The following is a 22,020-nucleotide window of genomic DNA, read 5'->3' on the forward strand; positions in this document are numbered from 1 at the left end:
ATCTTTCCATGTATTCACTCATGTCTAATCTTAGCATCGCACTTTCCTGTAATTAAAACATCAAAACACTGTCATATAAAAGTAAAATTACATCTCTAGTGGAAAATTACGATTTGGGAAATTAACCTCTGTTGCATGATCCCTTTTAACCTCTGTTGACTAACCCTCTTTTAACCTCTGTTGACTAATCCGTTCTAACCTCTGTTGACTAACCCTTTTAACCTCTGTTGAATAACCCCTTTTTAACCTTTGTTGACTAACCATTTTAACCTCTGTTGACTAACGCTCTTTTTACCTCTGTTGACTAATCCGTTGTACCCTCTCTTGACTAATCCTTTTAACCTCTGTTTACTAACCCCTTTTTAACCTTTGTTGACTAACCCTTTTAACCTCTGGTGACTAACCCTCTTTTAACCTCTATTGACTAATCCGTTCTAACCTCTGTTGACTAACCCTTTTAACCTCTGTTGACTAACCCCTTTTTAACCTTTGTTGACTAACCCTTTTAACCTCTGTTTACTAACCCCTTTTTAACCTTTGTTGACTAACCCTTTTAACCTCTGTTGACTAACCCTCTTTTAACCTCTGTTGACTAATCCGTTCTAACCTCTGTTGACTAACCCTTTTAACCTCTGTTGACTAACCTCTTTTTAACCTTTGTTGACTAACCCTTTTAACCTCTATTGACTAACCCTCTTTTAACCTCCGTTGACTAATCTGTTCTAACCTCTGTTGACTAACCCTTTTATCTGTTGACTAACCCCTTTTTAACCTTTGTCGACTAACCCTTTTAATCTCCGTTGACTAACCCTCTTTTAACCTCTGTTGACTAATCTGTTCTAACTTCTGTTTACTAACCCTTTTAACCTCTATTAACTAACCCCTTTTTAACCTTTGTCGACTAACCCTTTTAACCTCTGTTGACTAACCCTCTTTTAACCTCTGTTGACTAATCCATTCTTAACTCTGTTGACCTAATCCATCTAACATATAAGCTCCTTTTTAACCAAGTGGTCACATTTCTAAAAGTACCATTTCTCATCAAAGCTTCAAATAGTATCATTTATATCACTAACCATATCTATAAAACTGCAATAAATAATATAAATGCAAACAAAAAAAGTCAATTATACACAACAAAGGTTGGTATTATTGCCAAAGGTATAAAAATACTAACCCTTAGACTGTGAAGTCTGTTTTTGATCATGCACCTGCCTTAGTCAAACACGAAAGGAACAGTCAAAAAATACTCAAAGAAAAAAAATAATAGGAAATATGTGGACGTAAAAAAGTAGTTAGGTGGCGAATGGTAAAAAAACTAATTTATCGCATGCTTCTCTGTATCTTGTTTGGTGTAATTACCACCAGCCTGTTGTTGATCAGTCTGATTGTTTTCAATACTGAAACAACGAAGTCTTAGTTAAATAATGATTTTAAAGCACGTCATCACAGTCCACCATACCTAAAATAAAACATAATTTTAGAAGGAAGAAAACACAAGTCAGTATATGTACATGCTTGTACCATCTAAAGCACCAGATGTATGGAAGTCGTCGGTAGTACTCAAATGAGAAGATTGAACTTCAGCCTGTATAACATGTAGTAATGACAAATGACAAATCATATGGCATAATAACTAAGGGTAGAAAAAAAAACACAACATTAACATGGTGTAAACAGACTCATTAGTAAAAAAACACAACATTAACATGGCGAAAACAGACTCATGAGTGTAATGTGAAATTGAAATTAACGAATGAATATGCAATTATTGTAATAAATGGTCTTAAAATCAAACCAATTGATCCATCAACAATTGAACCTTAAAAGACTCAAATCTACAAGTAATTGCCCTTATACATGTATAATCAGCATATATGAATGGATGCAAAACTATAAAACTTAATGGACTTAACATTATAAACTATGTTGCTTTTGCCTAAAAGACAACAATATGATACTTCGACTAAAAAATGTCCAATATATGAACCATTCGACAATGTTGCAGTCTTTTCATTTAATCGGTAGCAATTCTGCAACTTTGCAACTAACATATTCAAACACATTCATTTGTAAAGAAGGAAGAGACTCACAACTTGAGAGCCACCGAAAGGGTAGAGTCGGAAGCAGACAGCATAAATGCATTCCTGTCGACAGAGAAACTTCAAGAGCTATAAAGCCCTTCACTTTCACTAAGATCAAGATCATTCAGTGTATTGTTTGTCACTGACACCGTATCCATATCCTTTTTAACCGCTTGTTTTTTAGATTCAGTTCTTCTTCCCTCTGCTTGTGTCCTTCAGCCAATAATTCAATAAAATTATCATTAATTTCCAGTAGCGGATCTCGGTCAATCAACCGATCACCGTTATAAGCTTCTCGCAGCATTGCTGTTTTGATCCCACCTTTTAGTGACATATAAAAGATCCCTGAATGTCATGTAAACACACTCGAAAACGCGTTTGAAAACCTATACTCTTCAGTAAACTTGCCCAATATCGGCACTGGAATTCTTTTATACAAAGATAATGATAGTAACTCGTGAAAAACTCCCATCGTTCTCTTCTCCATTTCTAGAGTCGTTTGATTCAAATTTGACGCATCGTCATACGGTGAGTGATATGTACGGACGTTCCTTCCAATCTCTAATCCATTCCCGCATTTCTTTCTTGATTAAAAAATCTGATGGCAGCTTCCAGTTGAAAGACGGCCTGATCTTTATACCAGTTAACTCCGATTCCTCATCAGCCCTTTGCTCAATAATAGATTTCGCAAATCTCGGGTTCTAAGAAACCAACTACAGAAATGAATTTCCCACTCCTGGATCCCCAACTAATTTAAAATATTCCAGATATTTCAGTACCAAATTCACCAGAACATCATTTGGAAACTGTAACACCCGTCTAATTACTACTTGAATTTAATAATAATTCATGCAATTATACATAAAAGACGTCCAATTATAACATAAGTTCTATAGATATAGTTGGAAAATAGCAAAACATTGTTTAGACATTATTTTAGGTAGACATTATTTTACACAAAATAGGCACAGTTTCATCAAGTAATCGACTAGGGTTTGTCACTAGACATTATTTCATTATAAACAACTAACATGCAACATCAAATTTCAGATTTCTAAGTTCACTTAGAAATCCAACTAAAGATTCTTCACAAAATTCACATACCTTATGACTCCCCTTTTAATGGAGATCACAAATTTGTGTTTGAGACTTGTTTTAGAACGAATTTGAGCCCTCAATTTGGTGAATTTTTGGAAGAACTAGGGTTTGTGGGAGACCCTGTGTCGCCCCCTGCTCCTGATCGACCCATACACCCACTTTTTGTGTTTTTGGATTTTTATTTTGTTTAAGTAAATCAAGTTTCAGTTTTAACACGTTTAGTCCCTCTACTTTCGTTTAACTTAAAGTTTGGTCATTTTAACCCTATTATCAGTTACTTCTAGACTTGTAGTTAACTAGGTTAAAATCCCTAGTTAGTAAATTCTTGTTTATTTATACTTTATATTTCTAATATAAAGTTTTATATTTTCGGGGTGTTACAAGTCCACCCCCCTTAAAAGGGTTTCGTCCCCGAAACCGAATTACGTACCAAATAAAGTAGGGTAGAGTCGTTGCATCTCCTCTTCGGGCTCCCATGTGGTATCCGCACCCTTTCTGTGTTCCCATTTAACCTTTACTTGATTGATCTCTTTATTCCTTAAGGTTTTTACCTTGCGATCCAAGATCGCAATGGGCCTTACCACATAGTTTAGTCTATCATCCACCTCGATGTCGTCGTAGTGGATATAAGTTGTCTCATCAGCCAGACATCTCCGAAGTTGCGATACATGGAATGTGCCATGTATCCCACTCAACTCTTCAGGTAGTTCGAGGCGATAAGCCACCTTGCCAACCCGTTCGATGATTTTAAATGGCCCGATAAACCTCGGGCTTAGTTTCCCTTTTTTTCTGAATCTAATAACACCCTTCCATGGGGAAACTTTCAGCATAACCATATCGCCTATCCGAAATGCAATCGGTCTTCGTCTTTTGTCGGCATATGACTTCTGCCTATCTTGGGCTGCTTTCAAATGAGCTCGTACCACTTCAATCTTCTCATTAGTGGCCTGGATTACATCCGTATGGGCCAATTCGCGTGGTCCCACCTCACCCCAACACACCGGGGTTCTGCATTTTCTACCATATAGCATCTCATAAGGTGCCATGCCGATACTCGAATGGTAACTATTGTTATATGAAAATTCGGCCAAAGGTAGATAAACATCCCAACTTCCACCGAAGTCGATGATACATGCCCGTAACATATCTTCTAGGGTTTGTATTGTTCTTTCACTCTGTCCATCCGTCTGTGGATGGTAGGCGGTGCTAATGAAGAGTTTCGTTCCCATCTGTTCTTGAAAATCTCGCCAAAAGTTTGAAGTAAACCAGGTATCTCTATCCGACACAATAGATACCGGTACTCCGTGACGTACCACTATTTCGTTTGTATACACCTCGGACATCTTTTCCGAAGTATATGTTTCGCGTATAGGAATAAAATGTGCACTCTTCGTCAATCTATCCACAATCACCCATATGGCGTCGAATCCCCGAATCATTTTAGGTAGTTTGGTCAATAGGTCCATAGTAATATGTTCCCATTTCCAAACCGGGATCTCTAAAGGTTGCAGTTTCCCATAGGGTTTCTGGTGCTCCGCCTTGACTTGTAAGCAAGTCAAGCATTTCTCCACATATTTCACCACATCCCTCTTCATTCTGGGCCACCAATAATTTTGTTTCAGATCATTATACATCTTGGTCGCACCCGGATGAATAGAATATCGGGATTTATGGGCCTCATCCAGTAGTAGCGCCTTTACCCCACAAGTATTTGGAACCCATATTCTTCCGGACCGAGTCTTCAACCCGTTCTTTCCATCTGACAAGTCTTTCAACTGGCCGATTATTCTTTCCTTCTTCCAGTTCTCCTCTTTCACTGCTTCTACTTGTGCCTCTCGGATATGTTCAAGTATACCCGAGGTCACCACAAGCTACATCGACTTTACTCGTATTGGGACATAGTCCGCTTTTCTACTCAGAGCATCCGCCATCACATTTGCCTTTCCGGGGTGGTAGTGTATTTCACAGTCGAAATCTTTCACCATTTCCAACCATCGTCTCTGGCGCATATTTAACTCCTTCTGATCGAAGAAGTATTTTAAGCTTTTGTGATCGGTGAATATGGTGCACTTTACCCCATATAAGTAGTGCCTCCATATTTTTAACGCAAATACCACCGCAGCCAACTCAGGATCGTGTGTGGGATATTTCTTCTCATGTATCTTCAATTGCCTCGAGGCATAAGCTATAACTTTGCCCCGTTGCATCAGAACACATCCGAGCCCCGATAATGAGGCATCCAAGTAAACCACCAAGTCCTCGACTCCATCCAGCAATGTTAATACCAGAGCTTGAGTTAGCTTCTCTTTTAGCGTCTGAAACGCCCTTTCTTGTTCTACACCGCAATCGAACTTCTCCTCCTTCCGGGTTAACTTTGTTAGTGGCGACGCAATCTTGGAGAAATCTTGAATGAATCTCCTATAGTACCCCGCAAGCCCTAAAAAGCTTCTAATTTCTGAGGGGTTCTTCGGGGGATTCCATTTTGACACGGCCTCGATCTTTGAAGGATCCACCAACACTCCATCGGCACTTATGACATGGCCGAGAAATTGCACCTCTCGTAACCAAAAGGCGCACTTAGAAAATTTCGCATACAACCTTTCTCATCTAAGTGTCTCTAACACTTCTTGTAAATGGTGTTCATGCTCGGCTTCACTTTTCGAATACACCAAAATATCATCTATGAACAGATGACTGATTTGTCTAGCATTGGCTTGCAAACCCGGTTCATGAGATCCATGAAAGCCGCGGGTGCATTTGTCAGCCCAAATGACATCACGAGGAACTCGTAATGTCCGTATCGCGTGCGAAAAGCCGTCTTCGGCACATCTTCCTCCTTGACCTTTAGTTGGTGATACCCCGATCTAAGGTCAATCTTTGAAAACCAATTCGCACCTTGTAATTGGTCGAATAGATCATCTATTCTCGGAAGCGGGTATCGGTTCTTTACCATGAGTTTGTTTAACTCCCGGTAATCGATACACATGCACATGCTTCCGTCTTTCTTCTTCACGAACAGTACCAGTGCGCCCCAAGGAGACATACTCGGCCTTATGAATCCTTTGTCAAGCAGGTCTTGAATTTGTGACATCAATTCTTGTAATTCCGACGGCGCGAGTCGGTATGGCGCTTTAGCTACGGGTTTCACGCCCGGAATCAATTCGATTCCGAACTCTACCTCCCGTTCGGGCGGCATTCCCGGTAAATCATCCGGAAATACATCTTCAAAGTTACATACCACGGGTACGTCTCCAATCTTCTGTAGTTCTTTCTCGGGCTCATTTACGTATATCAGAAACGCTTTACATCCATGCCTCATTAGTTTGTGAGCTTTCATCATTGAGCATATTATAGGATTACCTCCCTTTTCGCCATAAATTGTAACGTGCTTTCCGCTAGGTGATGTTAGCTTTATCTCCTTACGAAAACACACGACCTTCGCGTGGTGCTGAGATAGCCAATCCATCCCAACAATTACTTGAAATTCCCCCATTGACATTGGGATTAGGTTTATTAAGTATTCTTCATCATCAATGCTTAATTTGCAGCCTCGACAAGTATCACAAACTATAAAGCTTTTGTTGTCCCCTATTTCAACTTCTAAGGGCACAGATAATTTCGTCAATACAAATGAAGGATGTCGAATAAATCTATGCGAAATGAAGGATTTATTCGCACCCGTGTCAAACAATATACGTGCAGGAATTGAGTTAATCGTGAATATACCTGAGACCACATCGGCTTCTGTCTTTGCTTCAGCCGCAGTAAGTTGGAAGGACCTAGCCTTTGCCTTTGGAGCCTCCGTTGGAGACTCTTTTGTGTCTCTCTTCCCAACCAATTCGGGGCATTCAGACTTTTGGTGGCCGGGTTGATAACATTTGTAACAAACGGAAACCTTTACGGGGCATAGCGATGCAGTGTGCCCCGTCTTCCCACATATCGGACACGGCTTGTCTTTAAAGCGGCACTCACCTTTGTGCCCCTTTCCACAAACCTTGCAACTTGGCGACCCGCCTTTACCATCCACTTTCTTCCCTGCTTCAGCCGTTCTAGCTTTCTTTGTAGGGCTTGGATTCACATCTTGTGCCATCCGCTCACCTCTTTCAACTTATTCTTTAACTCAATTTCCCGTTCCCGGGCGGTGTTGATGATTTCTGTGAGAGTTTCATACTTTGAGGGAGTCATAAACTCCCGGTATTCAGCACTCAGCATGTTGTAATAGTAGTATATCTTCTGCTCTTCAGTGGTGACTAACTCGTCACAGAATCTCAGCTTATCCATGAAGATACCCGTGATTTTATCAATTGATTCTCCCTTTTGTCTTAACTGGATAAATTCCTCTTTGATCCTGTTGATAACTGCTTTGGGACTATGGTGTTTAAGGAACGGCACCTTAAACTCATCCCAAGTCATGACCCTCGCCACTTCGGCTCCTATTTCCTTCTTTTTATTGTCCCACCAATCCTTGGCTTGGCCCCTCAGTTGACCCGTTCTGTAAGCAACAAAGTCGCCTACTTCACAATGGGTCCGTTCAAACACCCCTTCGACGTCGGTTAACGATCTTTGACACATTATCGGGTCGACCTCCCCGTTATAGATTGGCGGTTTACACGCCATGAATTCTTTGTACGAACACCCCTTGCGTTCTCCCGATTTTTCTTTTATAAGGTTGACACTATCTTCCAACCTTTTGACTCGTTCCTCGACAAGTGACAGCACCGTGCTTTGAATTTTGTCTATGAACCCAGATATACTACCTTCAATTGCCTTCCCCACTTCTTCGGCAATAATCTCTTTCGTTTATTCGTTGCTTGTCTGCACCGGATCATCATCATTTCTTTCCGACATCTTGAAACTGAAATGTTTACATTAAACGTTAAACATTTCATTTGTAACATAACTTTATTTGTTTCGGTTTAGCCAAGTTCCTAGCTTGCTTTAACCGTTCACTTTTAGTGCACTTTCCGGGTTTGAGTGAATTAACACACTCTTCCCATGCACATCTATTCACATCTCGTTTCTTACACAAGGTATAATCTACTAAAATAAAAAGTTAATTCTTACCGGACGATCGATCAAGCTTGAACCGAACACTTTGTTGACAACCTTAAGCTCTGATTACCAACTTGTAACACCCGTATAATTACTACTTGAATTTAGTAATAATTCATGCAATTATACATAAAAGACGTCCAATTATAACATAAGTTCTATAGATATAGTTGGAAAGTAGCAAAACATTAGTCAACTAACAACTATTTCAAACATCCATAAGTTGTTTAGCTACTAGATTCCATTTCAAAACATTGTCTATTAAATTTAGATATCGCGGAAGCTTCTAAAGTGTGTTCGGTTCTTCAAAACTTGCTTGACTGCCATCCGTAAGATCCACATCGCCACCTAGGGTCAAAACCACTAAAAACATTAGTTTTGACATTAATATAGTACGTAAAAACCAGTTCTGACATCGAGATGTGAAAAATAAAATACAAAGTTTTCTGGGCTCTACCGTAACTTACGGTGTCTACCGTAAGTTACGGTAGATGCTGTATGATTCTGGTCTGCCGTAATACAGTAGTAAATCACCGTAACATTTTTGTTTTCCGTCGTAAGTTACGGTGGAGACCGTAACTTACGGTGGACTCTGTAACTTTGCTATTTGACTAATTTGTTGATTTCGCCCAAATCCACATGTCGTTTTAGGCTATTTCTTCCCTCTATGTCTGTAAATTCATTACAGACATGTTCATTACGACTATCATACCAACATTTGACTCACCGATCATACGGCTAAAAGTCACTACACTATCATTTATTCGACCCATTCTAACTTTACCCATTTTTCTACCATTTTACTAATAAGTTTATGGCGCCTTATGCCCATCATCCGGGGCTTAGTACCACTCGCATTTCCTTACCAATTTCCATGGTTCAATGCTTTAGTGATTGATATCGCCATTGTTATCTAATTGAAACACTAATGCTACGTTTTACACAATTATCCGACCCGTTGGCTCATCTTGTGGAAAACCTCCAATATGATGACTACCAAACAGTTCCTTATCAATTCTGACCCTATAACTTGAAGTAGTGATCATGGTCAAGAAAATCATCACAACATCTATTCTACATTGCGTCTACGCAGAATTTAATAACAATTCAATTAATGTAACAAGCCAAGTTACATACCTTCAAAGTGAACCCTTCAAACGCAAGTCGCCACCGGCTTGTCCGCTTGATGCTCCGGTGTCCTTTCCTATAGAGTTCAATCATGGCATATTTAGAACTCTCTTTAAATCACATATCGCATAATTTGCCGAAACATCGTAATTATGCGTTTTAACTTAAATTCTCAGTTTTAAGCCTTCTTTGAGGCATTTATACAAACACTTTATGGGCAAAATTTTACATGATTTATTAACAAGTTCATAACTTGTCATATAGCCTCGATTTTCAACAATCTAACTATCTAACATGAATATTAACTTCTATAATTCTGGATTCACTTAACAAAGCTTCAATTACACTAGAACAACCACTATAATCCTAGTGTTTATCAAGTTTCACAAAACCCACTTGTCACTTTAGGTGGTGATTATGAATTTTACACAAAATAGGCACAGTTTCATCAAGTAATCGACTAGGGTTTGTCCCTAGACATTATTTCATTCTAAACAACTAACATGCAACATCAAATTTCAGATTTCTAAGTTCACTTAGAAATCCAACTAAAGATTCTTCACAAAATTCACATACCTTATGACTCCCCTTTTAATGGAGATCACGAATTTGTGTTTGAGACTTGTTTTAGAACGAATTTGAGCCCTCAATTTGGTGAATTTTTGGAAGAACTAGGGTTTGTGGGAGACCCTGTGTCGCCCCATGCTCCTGATCGACCCACACACCCACTTTTTGTGTTTTTGGATTTTTATTTTGTTTAAGTAAATCAAGTTTCAGTTTTAACACGTTTAGTCCCTCTACTTTCGTTTAACTTAAAGTTTGGTCATTTTAACCCTATTATCAGTTACTTCTAGACTTGCAGTTAACTAGGTTAAAATCCCTAGTTAGTAAATTCTTGTTTATTTATACTTTATATTTCTAATATAAAGTTTTTTATTTTCGGGGTGTTACAGAAACCCGAACTCCCTCTTCACCCAACCAACTTATCCACACTAACCACATTATCTTTCAACATCATCAACAACTTACACAGCTTAGCAACAATCAACGGCTCGTTTTCGACATAAACCCTTTCATTTCAATCCAAAACGCATTGAAGTCGATCATTGACGCGTAAAAACTTAACCGGGTCAGTCTTGGGCTTAATTCGGTCATAATACACATCGAAAAGCAAAGGGTTTCGAGAAGAAAAAGTGTCGACTTTAACAGGAAGTCGTAACCATTCACGTCTATTTTCTAAATAGCGAAGAGGGATTATTTGACCGGGTTCGTTTAAGACTTCTTTAATAACTTTGGCACATAGTCTCCATGATTTATCATTTTTGATTGCTTGGTCTAGCTTTTGATCTTTACGCCAAACTACTTTGAGGTTAGATATTGAGGCTGTGAAGCTTGTTTTCATTGTCTTGTTGCCCCTAAATCCTGAAAGAGAGAAGAATGACCTTATTGCTTAAAAACAAAAGTAGCAAGAGAGTATTGAAATTTACAAGGGATATAGAAACTGATTACAAAATATTAAATGGACAAAAAATGTTTTGTGGATCATTTTCAACTAGAACATGTTTTAACTTGCTACCCAGCCCGCCCAACAGGCCAACCTCTAGTAACATACAATGACTTATAAAAGGAAGCACGTACAAATTCATAGGAGAGGAAACTAACAGACTTTATGTCACACCCCGATATTTCCACATATTACCGGTGGGCCCGGTGGGGAGTATCGTGACGTAGCTGATATCATCATGGTCAAACACACACAGAATAGCACAGCGGAAGTGTTGGAATATAAAATATTATTACAAACCCAAGTGTCTGAAAATATCAAAGTATTTATTATAGACGAGCCTGTAATATCAAATCCACAGGTGGATCTTTACAGAATGTATAAAATGAAGTTTAGCAGACTTTATGGCATCTTTAAGGATTTGCAAGATCCTCTATTTCGACACCGAGCAACTCCCAACCTATTACGAGTAGTACCTGCCACTTAGTCTTTTGAAAATACGTCAGTTTTCACTGGTAAATACAATTAACTGACTCTTTTGAAAAGAGTTTATGAAAATCGATTTAAGTGCACAAGGCACAAACCATTTATAACTTGGGACAATCTTTAATTAAATCTTGTAAACAGTTTTACATGTTTATCACACATATGGGGCCGGTTTGGAAGCCGGTCGTGATTAACCGACTCACCACTTATAGAACTCACAAAGGAGTTATCCCCAACATGTGGGTTATATTAGCATTTTCATCTGATAGGTGTATGCCTACACCCCGTGCATAGGTCGTGGCCATTTTCAAATGAAATGAGCCGAGGATATCCAGGACACGGTCGTATTAACCCCCAATGCTTATGTTATCAAACAAAACAGATTAAAACGGGTTATGCATATTTATTAATCACAATCCGATTAAATGATTTCATACCCGACCAAGCGGCATTATTACAATACCATATCCCAAGCCTGTATAAGGAAAATAAGTTAAAAGTATTTACCTGAGCTAATACTTGATTCACAGCAAAAATACTCAGTCGTATCCAATCTATCTAAATGCAGGTAGCTTTTACCGGGTGGCTCTAGTCTGGAGTGATGGTAATATATAACCAATTCAGAATGCTACCGATCTTATTTAAGTCGTAGACTTATACCGGCTAGCTTAAATTATCTAGAACGGTACGATACGCTAGATCAAGTGATGACCGGAATAGAATGTTATTTAGACCCAACAAGTAGGAAGACTTGTATAATATGGGTAAACTAAGTACATTCCGGATTTTGAAGCAAAAACGATAAGGTTAAACCCGTTTCGGCAAACTTACGTAAACTAGTTACATAAACCGATCCGAACGCGTAAATGCATAACGGGCAACCAAAATGAACCATATACAAGTCCCTTATGTTATTATGCTTAAAATATGTTAATACATTAGTAGGATGTTAACATATATGCCCAAAAAGTATTTAAGACCAATTTAAGTCCCGTAGGGGCATTTTGGTCATTTTAATGTTTATAAAAGAGATTTTATAGTAAACTAAGGTTCTGGTCTAAAACATTCAGTAAAAATATTTATTTTATCAAGTTATATCAGTAAGATATCATACATATGTGAGGTTCACCATTTATGGCCAAATTATGCACCGTAGGGGCATTTTGGTCATTTCACATATGCTTTTAGGGACAAAATTGGAAGTCTAAGTTCAAAACTTATACTTACTTTTAAAGTATTAAAATTTATTTATAAAATCAGTCGGTAACAAGTCTTAGGTGCTAAATATGGTTTTAAACCATACTATGCGCCTAATTAACGTAAAAATCGCTAATTGACGATAATTAAGATGTTTATGGAAATATGAGATTTTGATCAGTCTTAAGTGTTCAAAATAGTTTATTTAATATATAATATCAGTAGGAAAAGGGTTGGCATTCAAATCATATGTTAATCTCATTTTATGCATGAAAAGGGTATTATCATCATTTACCGAATTATACAAGAACTCAATGATATGGTCAGTTTATAATCTGACCAAAAATCCCGAAAATCCCTAAAAAAATGAACTGCATATCTGCTGTCCTCGCGGCTCGCGAAGGGGCGGCCAGGCCTTCGCGGCCCGCCAGGGGGTGCGGCCCAGATTAATAAGTTTTGCAGTTAGTCTGTTTTGGTCCCTGTCTTCTTTATGCAGCTTTTTAAGTTCTAAAAATTACATTTTAGGCACCATACTAGTAAATCTAATATGTTATATGTGTATAAGGTATGAAAACCTCTAGTGGCCCAACTTAGGCACACCTAGGAGTACGACAGAGCATTACGGAGTTCCCGGTTCTTCAAAAGACCATTCAAACGCGTAGTTTTACCCGTTGACGCGTTTAGTCCTTTTAATGCAATAAGTGATGCGTAATATCATTTATCAATATCAAAGCCTTCTTGGGCCCACACTAGGAATTCCCGAGTGTATGTTCAAATATTATGACGCTCCAGTTCGCTTAAATGGTCACTCAAAGGTGTATTTTTTAGACGTTGACGCTTTTGGTCCCTTTAACGCGCAAACTTGTGCGTATTATCTTTTAATATCATCAAAGCCATATGTAGCCCATATTAAGCATTCTCTAGAGTATACTTGCACATCATAATGCTTCGGGTTCATTAAAAGGTCATTCAGAGGTATAATTAAACATGTTGACGCTTTTAACCCCTATAACTCGCAAACTTGCGCGTAACTTCACATATTGGCATAAAATCCTTGAATGGCCAATATTAGGCACATCTGAGAGTATGATCGAACATCATGAAGCTCTCAGTTTGTTAAAAGGTCACTCAGAGGTAAGAATTAAAATGTTGACACTTTTAACCCTTCGTCGTGCAAACTTTCATTTAGTTACGCAAACGGCTCCTCTCGTCCAACAAGTGGCTCATTTGAGAATACGGACATCATATAAGGTCACTCAGAGGCCTAGTTTAGGCATGTTGACACTTTCAGTCCTTCTATTTTCAAGATTTTCGATTTTGACGAAATTAGACCCTCATAGTCAACGTTTGACTTCATTAGGGTTTATTACACGTGTCAACACATCATTGGACACGATTTTACAAGGTGTTACATCCTTACCCCCTTAAAAGAAATCACGACCCCAAGATTTGCTCAAAAAGATGGAAGTATTTTCTATCGTATAATGGACTTAACTTCCACAGTATATTAGGGGCCTCTACGGGCATCCCAATTTACCTATTCAATAGGTACAAGCTTTCTTTCGGAGCTTCTTAACCTGTTGATCCTTGATCGATATAGATCTTTCATTAAACCTCAGGCTTTCATCAATCCGTACATCTTTATGAGACATCGCTAGCGATTTATCAGCTAGACATTTCTTTCAATTACAGATGTGGAACACATTGTGGATACCATCAAGTTCCTAGGTAAGTTTTAGCTTATAAGCTACTGGTCTTGACGTATTCGATTTCCTCAAATAGTCTTTTATATCCAGGGCCCAACTCGCCCTTTATGCTGGAACGTACCATACCCTTCATGTTGGTATCTTCAATAAAGTCTTGTTCCCTACTTGGAACTTTAAGAGATCTGCGCTTCTTGTTCGCATTGCTCTTCTGCCGATTACTGACAGCTTTCGGATGATTACGGATTCGTATTATCTTATCCGTCATCTTTAAGATAAATCTCAGATTCTTCTGATAATTGGGATTTCCAACTCCTACCCAACAAACGGGCATTGACACTTTCTCCCAAACAAAGTCTCTAAAGGAGCAGCCTTGATGCTTATATAATGCTATTGGTTATCGGAGAACTTAATTAGGGTGAGATTGTCATTCCAATTACTATCCGAATCAATCTTAAGGAATTGACTACCCACATGGTTAGTCGAACAAATCGACGATCCTGGGCAGCTAATAACGATTCTAAATCGTTTCCTAGTTAGGTTGAAGTAACCAATGCACAAGCGTATTGCATCGTGCTTTCCTTTGTCAACAATAATCGGAGTTTCTGTAACAGATACAACTCTTAATAGGATGTCAATCCTAACTCCACTTGCCTCTCACGAGTTAAACAGGGTTGTTCGTCACTTGTGTCGTGCAATTGACACATCTGTTTTACGAGTGCATGGATGCCTTAAGTAGAGACGCCTACTTAGGCATTTCTATAATGGATATCTTCTTTGAATACCACTAGCTGACTTTAGTACAATATGACCATTGGAATATCTTAGTGGTTCCATGCATTAAACCTCCATACTGATCAGGCATGGAAGCAATCTATGGGACACACTAGGTTACGCCAGTCCTCATATGGCGCTTTTATCAAACATAGTTGGCACTCACGGTTGATAGAAATCAATGAGAAAACAATTAAAATAACATATATTGTCGTACTCTATTCAAATAAAGAGTACTCTTAGATTTTTATGAATGAGGATTTTTTTTGACGAGGAAAGAAGAATCAGTTACTATGGTTTCTTTGGTAAGTTCTACCTTATGGGTAATATAAAAGTTTGCTAAACTTATAGTCTCTTTGGTAAGACTTTATTACCTGTATTAAAACAGGACACTTAACAGAAATTATCATTGTTAAATGATAAGGAATGTACTTAATGACATCATGTTGTCACACCCCGATATTTCCACGTATTACCGGTGGGGAGTATCATGACGTAGTTGATATCATCATAGTCAAATAATCACAGTTCAATGCATAGCGGAAGTCTAAAGTAAATATATTACAAACCGATTCAAAAGTAACATCAAATATTACAAACGGATTGTAAGATGGATCCATAGGCGGATCTTAAAACAGAAATATAAACATTGTTCAACAGACTTTAGACGTTTAGAACTTGCAAGATTCCTTATTAACGCCCTGAGCTCCCAGCCAATTTACGTATAGTACCTATCACTTAACCTTTTTGGAAAATCCGTCAGTTTACGCTGGTAAATACAATTAACTGACTCTTTTGAATGTAGGATCATTGAATCGATCAAAACGAGTCGATCAGAAGAGTTCTAGACCAAATCAGAGGCGGAATTCATTGATTTAATCTTCATTCAGCTTGTATTGCACTTAGAAGTAGATTAACTGTCTCTAGTATTGAACTTGAACAAGTTACACGAGCTGGAGACACTTCGGCAGAGCTTCGCTACCGGAATCAGAACCATTACAAATGAAATCTCAAGACCACTATATATAGGGATGCCAGTTCGCATGAACCTATCTACACGAGGTGGTCCACTTCGCACGACCTGGCCAGTTCGCACGAACTGGTCAGTTCGTGTAAGGTGGTAAGTTCAAGTTTGTTTCCCATTTTTCTCGAACTACGCGTCTTGGTTTATCTGATCTATTACATGACCCGATATAAGACGAAGTCAACAGACATATGCACCAACAAACTCCCCCTGGATGTTGACGAGTCTTTGGTGTACTGAGTCTTCAGTCTTGATCAGTCTTCTCGCTCTCTCCAAAGTATCTTTCTCTGTAAGCATCCTCAATCTTTCTCTTTCTTTTTCCAGAATCAGCAGCTTCTGTCTCGAACGCTGTCTCAATATCTGAATCTGGCTCTTTTCAATCTACAAACTCCCCCTTTCTCTAAGATCTTCAATCTTCAGACTCCCCCTTTCGATAAGCTGAGATCGCAGTCTGGAATAGCACTTGCTTCTAGAATCGTAACCTGGCTCAAACTCTGCTCATGTTTAGACTCGGGGATCTTCACAGGTTCAGAAACGATTCCTGGCTTTCCGGCTTTCACAGGTTCAGAACTTCACCTGGCTTTTCATAGCATCAGGATCAAGAACCTGGCTTTAATCTGCATATGTGGAAAATCTACAGGAGTCGAAACCTAGCTTCTTCAAAGCTGTTTACCTGCACATTCTATACCTATAACATAAGATTTTTTATATATAACAATTTTAGAATACTACTAAACCACTTGTATTTAAAAAACACTCAAATTTGGTTTCAAATTAATGAACCATTTAAACATTTCAAAATCATTTCTCATATCAAACAAACTCTCCCAATCCATTTATTCATCATGTTTAGCACTCGGAATTTTGAAAATCAGCTTTCCAACATCAGTTGTCGAAAATAAGATGAAATCAAATCTTTTTGATTTTTCAAAATTTTATGCTAAAACAATCTTTTTGGATTTTTTATAAGAAACCACTCGTAGGAATGGTGTGTAAAAATGCAATAAAGAAATATTTACAGACAATATTTTTGTGAGTTTGTGTAAGATGATCATATCAGTTTATGACACATCACTAGCACCGTTGAGCTTTAAAAACTTTTAGTTCTAAACAATTCACTTAGATTGTCAGTATACTGATCCATTTAAATTTTCACACAAAGTTCAATCGATTCGAGATACGATATTAGTGTTTTAAGGACTTAACTTATTCGCGTGTCCCACCTCAGAATATACTCCCGTATCCAGACTCCTATATTCAGTCTTACAGGTGAATGTACACTATTGATATCTGTAACTGGGTAATGCGAGACCATGAGAGCTCAGGTTAGAACTTTCGTTCAGACAAAGAGATGATGGCTCGACTTTAGGTGTGTCCCGTTTGGGGATCTTTTCTTCAACAACACATGATTAGCATTTTTCAATGTTTCATCATTTTTATGCTGAGGGTGAGCTTTAAGATTAAAGCAGTGTAGAGCATTACACGAGGACTAGGCTATTTCTTCCGCAAAATCAGAAGTGCTGGTATAATACCCCAGATATCATCACGCATAAAGACCTAGTATGTCAGAAATAGAAAGCCCTTCAAACAAGATTTCGGGGTTACCCATATATCCAAGAGATGTTCCCTACGAGATAAGTAAGTAATGATATTTAAGTTTATATCTCGAAACAATCTACTGAATGTGTAAAAACCTACTGGCATATCATCAGTGAGACCTTTTATCACTTTAAAACATTCCATTTCTTTAGCATGTTGTGATTGTCTACTGATGTACTATCATTTCCTCTTTTTCACAACAAAACTCATTTTGATTTTTTAATGTTTTTGGTTTTTATAGGTTTTATCAATGTTTTGGATTTTTCAAATTTTCAAAATTTCTAAATTTTTTACTCCCCCTAAAAACAAAAATATGTTTCAATTTTTGATTTTCCGGGAAAATTTGAAAATGAAAACAATAAACTGTACAAATAAACTGACAAACTGATGTGAATTGCTTCAAATCTCCATCCACTTGGCATAAACAATCAGAACTCCCCCTAACAACAAAGTATTTTCCCATTATCATTTCAAAACACTTAAGTTTGTTTCAATCAAAATGGTTTTTCCAGAAAATTAGTTTTATTGATTTCACACATCATGGGGATTTCATCACATTGTTCTCAAAAAAACCACTTGTAAGATCTAACATTTTTCAAAACATTTTTCAAAACTAATACCACTTGTAAATCCACTTTCCTTTTTCTTTAAATCGCTTGAATGAAAGTTAAATCAAGTTCAAGTTAATGACCTTGATTAACCACTTGTAGATTCTTCACAAAAACATTTTTTATTTCTAAGAAAGATGCCGATTCATGCTCCACGATTACCAACTTGGGAGCTCCGGCAAGTCAGGTTTTTCAGTTAAAGAGATTCACCCAAGTCTGACGGTCCTTGGGTGATTCCGAGTCATCATCACTCGGTTTCTTTCCTTTCTTCTTCTTTTCATAAAATTCCTTTACCCCTTTGACCTTCCTGTCAACCATTTTTCCAAAAATATTTAGAACTTTGGGGTTAAAGGCTTTTTCAACATCAAAATCTTTCTTTTCAGAAAAAAATTGATTTGAAATCTCAACTTTGCCAATTTTTTGTTTTAAATTTCCATTTGACAATGGCGGAAAATTTGCATCATTTGTTGGAACAGAATTATCACTTTTCAGCTCAACGTGTTGCTCCTCTGACTTTGACGAATCAGATTCATCGCTAGAAAGTGTATCTGATTTCTTAACAACCCACTTTTGGTTGTTCAGATTCACTCTTCTTTTGTAAAAACATTTTGAACTCTCCCCAACCTTAAATTTTGAATTTTCGAACACTTTAAATTGTTCGGTTGGTGGTTCAGTATCAACCACCTTTTCTTTTAATTTTTCAGAGACTCCCTGTTTTGTTTGAGTTGCCTTTGGACAGTTCCATGCAATGTGCCCAACTTTTTGACAGTTATAATAGGTTCTCATTTCCTTCTTCTGACCATCATCATTCTTCATACTCTCTTGCTTCTTAGCAAGAAATTCTTTGTTCGTCTGCTTTCTGAACAAATTCTCTTTTTCTTCTTCAGAAGATGTTCCTGAAACAAAAACAGTTTTTGGTTTATAAATTTTCTCATTTTTATGATTTTCTGGTGGAATAAAACCTAAACCTTTCTTTTTGAAATTACCATTATGGTTTAGTTTCTTTCGATAACCCGAACCAGAACTGTAACGCTTTTTCTTGTTTAATCTTTGTTGAACTCTTGAGGTGTATTTTTTAGGTTTTTCAGTAAGATTTACATCTTTTATTTCAGGAATATTAATTTCTGTTAATTTGAAAACCTTTTTAATCATTTCAGTTTTAACACCTCTTATTGGAAATTCTTCATCAGAATATAATTTGTCAGAATCATTCAAAGTATATGCTACTTTGAATGTTCCGTCATTCAAATTATTTTGTGACATCAGAAAATCTTTATTGTAAACCCTTTTGCTATTTTCAACTGTTGGACTTGACGTGTCAGACTTTGACGTTGATTTTGACTCTGACTCCTCATCCTTATCCAACACATGATCCACCACTTTCTTAATCAACTCGGACTCATGATCCGTATCAGATGTTGTGAAAGTGACATCAATGTTATCTGGCAAGTCATCTGATGGTTCAGATTGCCACTTTAAATTGGTTGCCTTTTTGACTCTTTCTGAATTAGGATTTCTTGGAGAATATCCTTCTTCAAGCGGCGATGGACACTTTGTATAATCAGTACTATGTTTCTTACCAGTATCCTTTACTTCAACTTTCTCCTCTTCAAACGCTTTCATGCCTTCTACTGTAGGATAAATCCTGTCAATCACATAAGAAGCACATGAGTAACTTTTCAATAACCTGTTTACCCTCTCAGTTTCTATCCTCTGAGTTTCCAATTTTTGTTCAAGTTCAGCACATTTCTCAATGTACTGATTGATGATTTTCTGCTTCGTCATGAACGCTCCATTGAGTGTTTTCATAGCTATTGTTTGTTCATTGCTTGACTTGTTATATTGATTCATAGCTTTGTTTAAGACATCATAAGATTCTTTCAGTCTGTTCATGTTATGAATCAATTTGTTGTTGTGCCTTTTCACAGTATCACAGTTTTCACACTTCTCAGGCATCTTTTCAGTTTCTGCTTCCTTCTCAACCTTGAAAGCTGAAATTTCTTTATCCTGCTTCTTTACTTCTCGAACATTTACCTCAGATTTGATCTTTTCTTTGACAGTTGCTGCTTTATGATTCTTCTTTTTCGCAGCTTGTCTTTCTTTGATCTCTTCCATTTTACTTGCAAAACACAAATTATCATCATCACTATCAGGTGAAAATTTTCTTTTATAATATTCAAGTTTTTGAATTTCTTCACTATCATCATCACTCTCTTCATCTGATGAGTGATAAAAAAATTGGAGCTTTTTCTAAAGCCTCTTTTGTTGAAACTGGTTCTTGTTCTTTCTTTTTCGAATAGAATTGCTGAAATTCGTAATAAGCATATGCCATTTCATCTTCAGCAGTTGAATCGTCATAAATTTGAGCAACAAATGCTTTGGACTTTGAAGGTATGTTAGGAACATAATCATCCCAATTAAAACCTTCTGGAAGTCTTTCATCATCTTGATCTATCAGACCATAACAAGCTATCCTTGATGGCTCTTTGATCTCCTTCCTAGCATGTGAAGTTTGTGACGATTGCTGTTGATGCGGAGTAACTTGATGATAAATCGCTTTCCGATGATAATCATTGTTGCCGAATGGATTTTGAGTTCCACTTGCTTCCCGATTTGTGTATTCTCGCTTAAAATGCCCCTTCTCCCTGCAACGAAAACAAGTAACTTTAGATTTATCAAAACCTAAAGGTGAAGTTCCAACATCACGGAAATCATCTCTTTCAGTGATCTGTTTAAACTTCTCAGCTCTCCTCAACACACTATCCATACACCAGTTAATATCCATAAGTTCCATTTCCTCAGCATAAATCTGATCGTAATCCTCTTTTGTTAACATTGGATTCCCGATTCTTCCTGCAACCAAACTTTCATAAGACTTTAAAACGTCACCAATAAAGACATATGACCTTTGGCAACCTCTTCCGAGAAATTCTGACCATTATGAAGATGTAATGCAATGTTGCATTGTAGTACTCGACCATTATTGGTTGCTGAAAAATTTGGATCAAAAGATGGATATGAAGAAAATTCAGTTTTGCTGTTTGATCTTTGAGATGACCCTCCAGAAGAACTGTTTACGTTAAATGCCATTTCAATCTTTGGTGCAATGTTGGTCTTATCACTCGTACCTCCTTTGTAGTACAGATCAATGTCTTGTTCACCATTAGAATTCTTCATTTTCTCCATCTTCCGTTGTTCCATCTCTTGAACTTCGAGTTTCTCAATAAACTTGCTCAGCGATAGATTCGCAAATTCATCATTATTCTTCAGAATCATAAGATACGTGCCCCAAACATCTTGTGGTAATGCAGCGGCCAACTTTTCAACCCATTCTTCTCTATCTTTCTTGATATCCAATCGCTTCATGTTAACCACCAAATTGCAATATCTTTCTATAATCTGTTTGGTGTTTTCATTTTTCAATCAACGAAATAGACAAAACTCTTTTTTCAAAAGCGATTTTTTGTTCTTGATCATGTCTTGACTTCCAACAAACTTCGTTTTTAGTGCTTTCCACATTGAGTGTGCACTTCCGTTGTGTTGCAGTAAAATCAAGATGTCTTCCTTAATAGCTTGTTGTAATATACTAATCATCACCTTTTCACTTTTGTATTTCTTTTTCGCATCATCACTTAAATCTTTAATAGCAACAATCTCTCCGTCTTCATCAATCGGTCTAACATATCGTTGTTCAGCACATTCCCATGCATCTAAGTGATTTGCTTGAACCCAATTTTCAAAATGTTCCTTCCATCCGTTATAC

General features: G+C 37.5%; 1 pseudogene; it reads right to left on the reverse strand.

Annotated features, from left to right (window-relative positions):
- Window positions 1–1,967: 1,967 nt before the first annotated feature.
- Window positions 1,968–20,372, reverse strand: LOC110941115 (annotated as a pseudogene).
- Between the last annotated feature and the right edge of the window lie 1,648 nt (window positions 20,373–22,020).

The sequence above is a fragment of the Helianthus annuus genome, chromosome 2 (genome assembly GCF_002127325.2).
Source record: "Helianthus annuus cultivar XRQ/B chromosome 2, HanXRQr2.0-SUNRISE, whole genome shotgun sequence".
Classification (NCBI taxonomy): domain Eukaryota; kingdom Viridiplantae; phylum Streptophyta; class Magnoliopsida; order Asterales; family Asteraceae; genus Helianthus; species Helianthus annuus.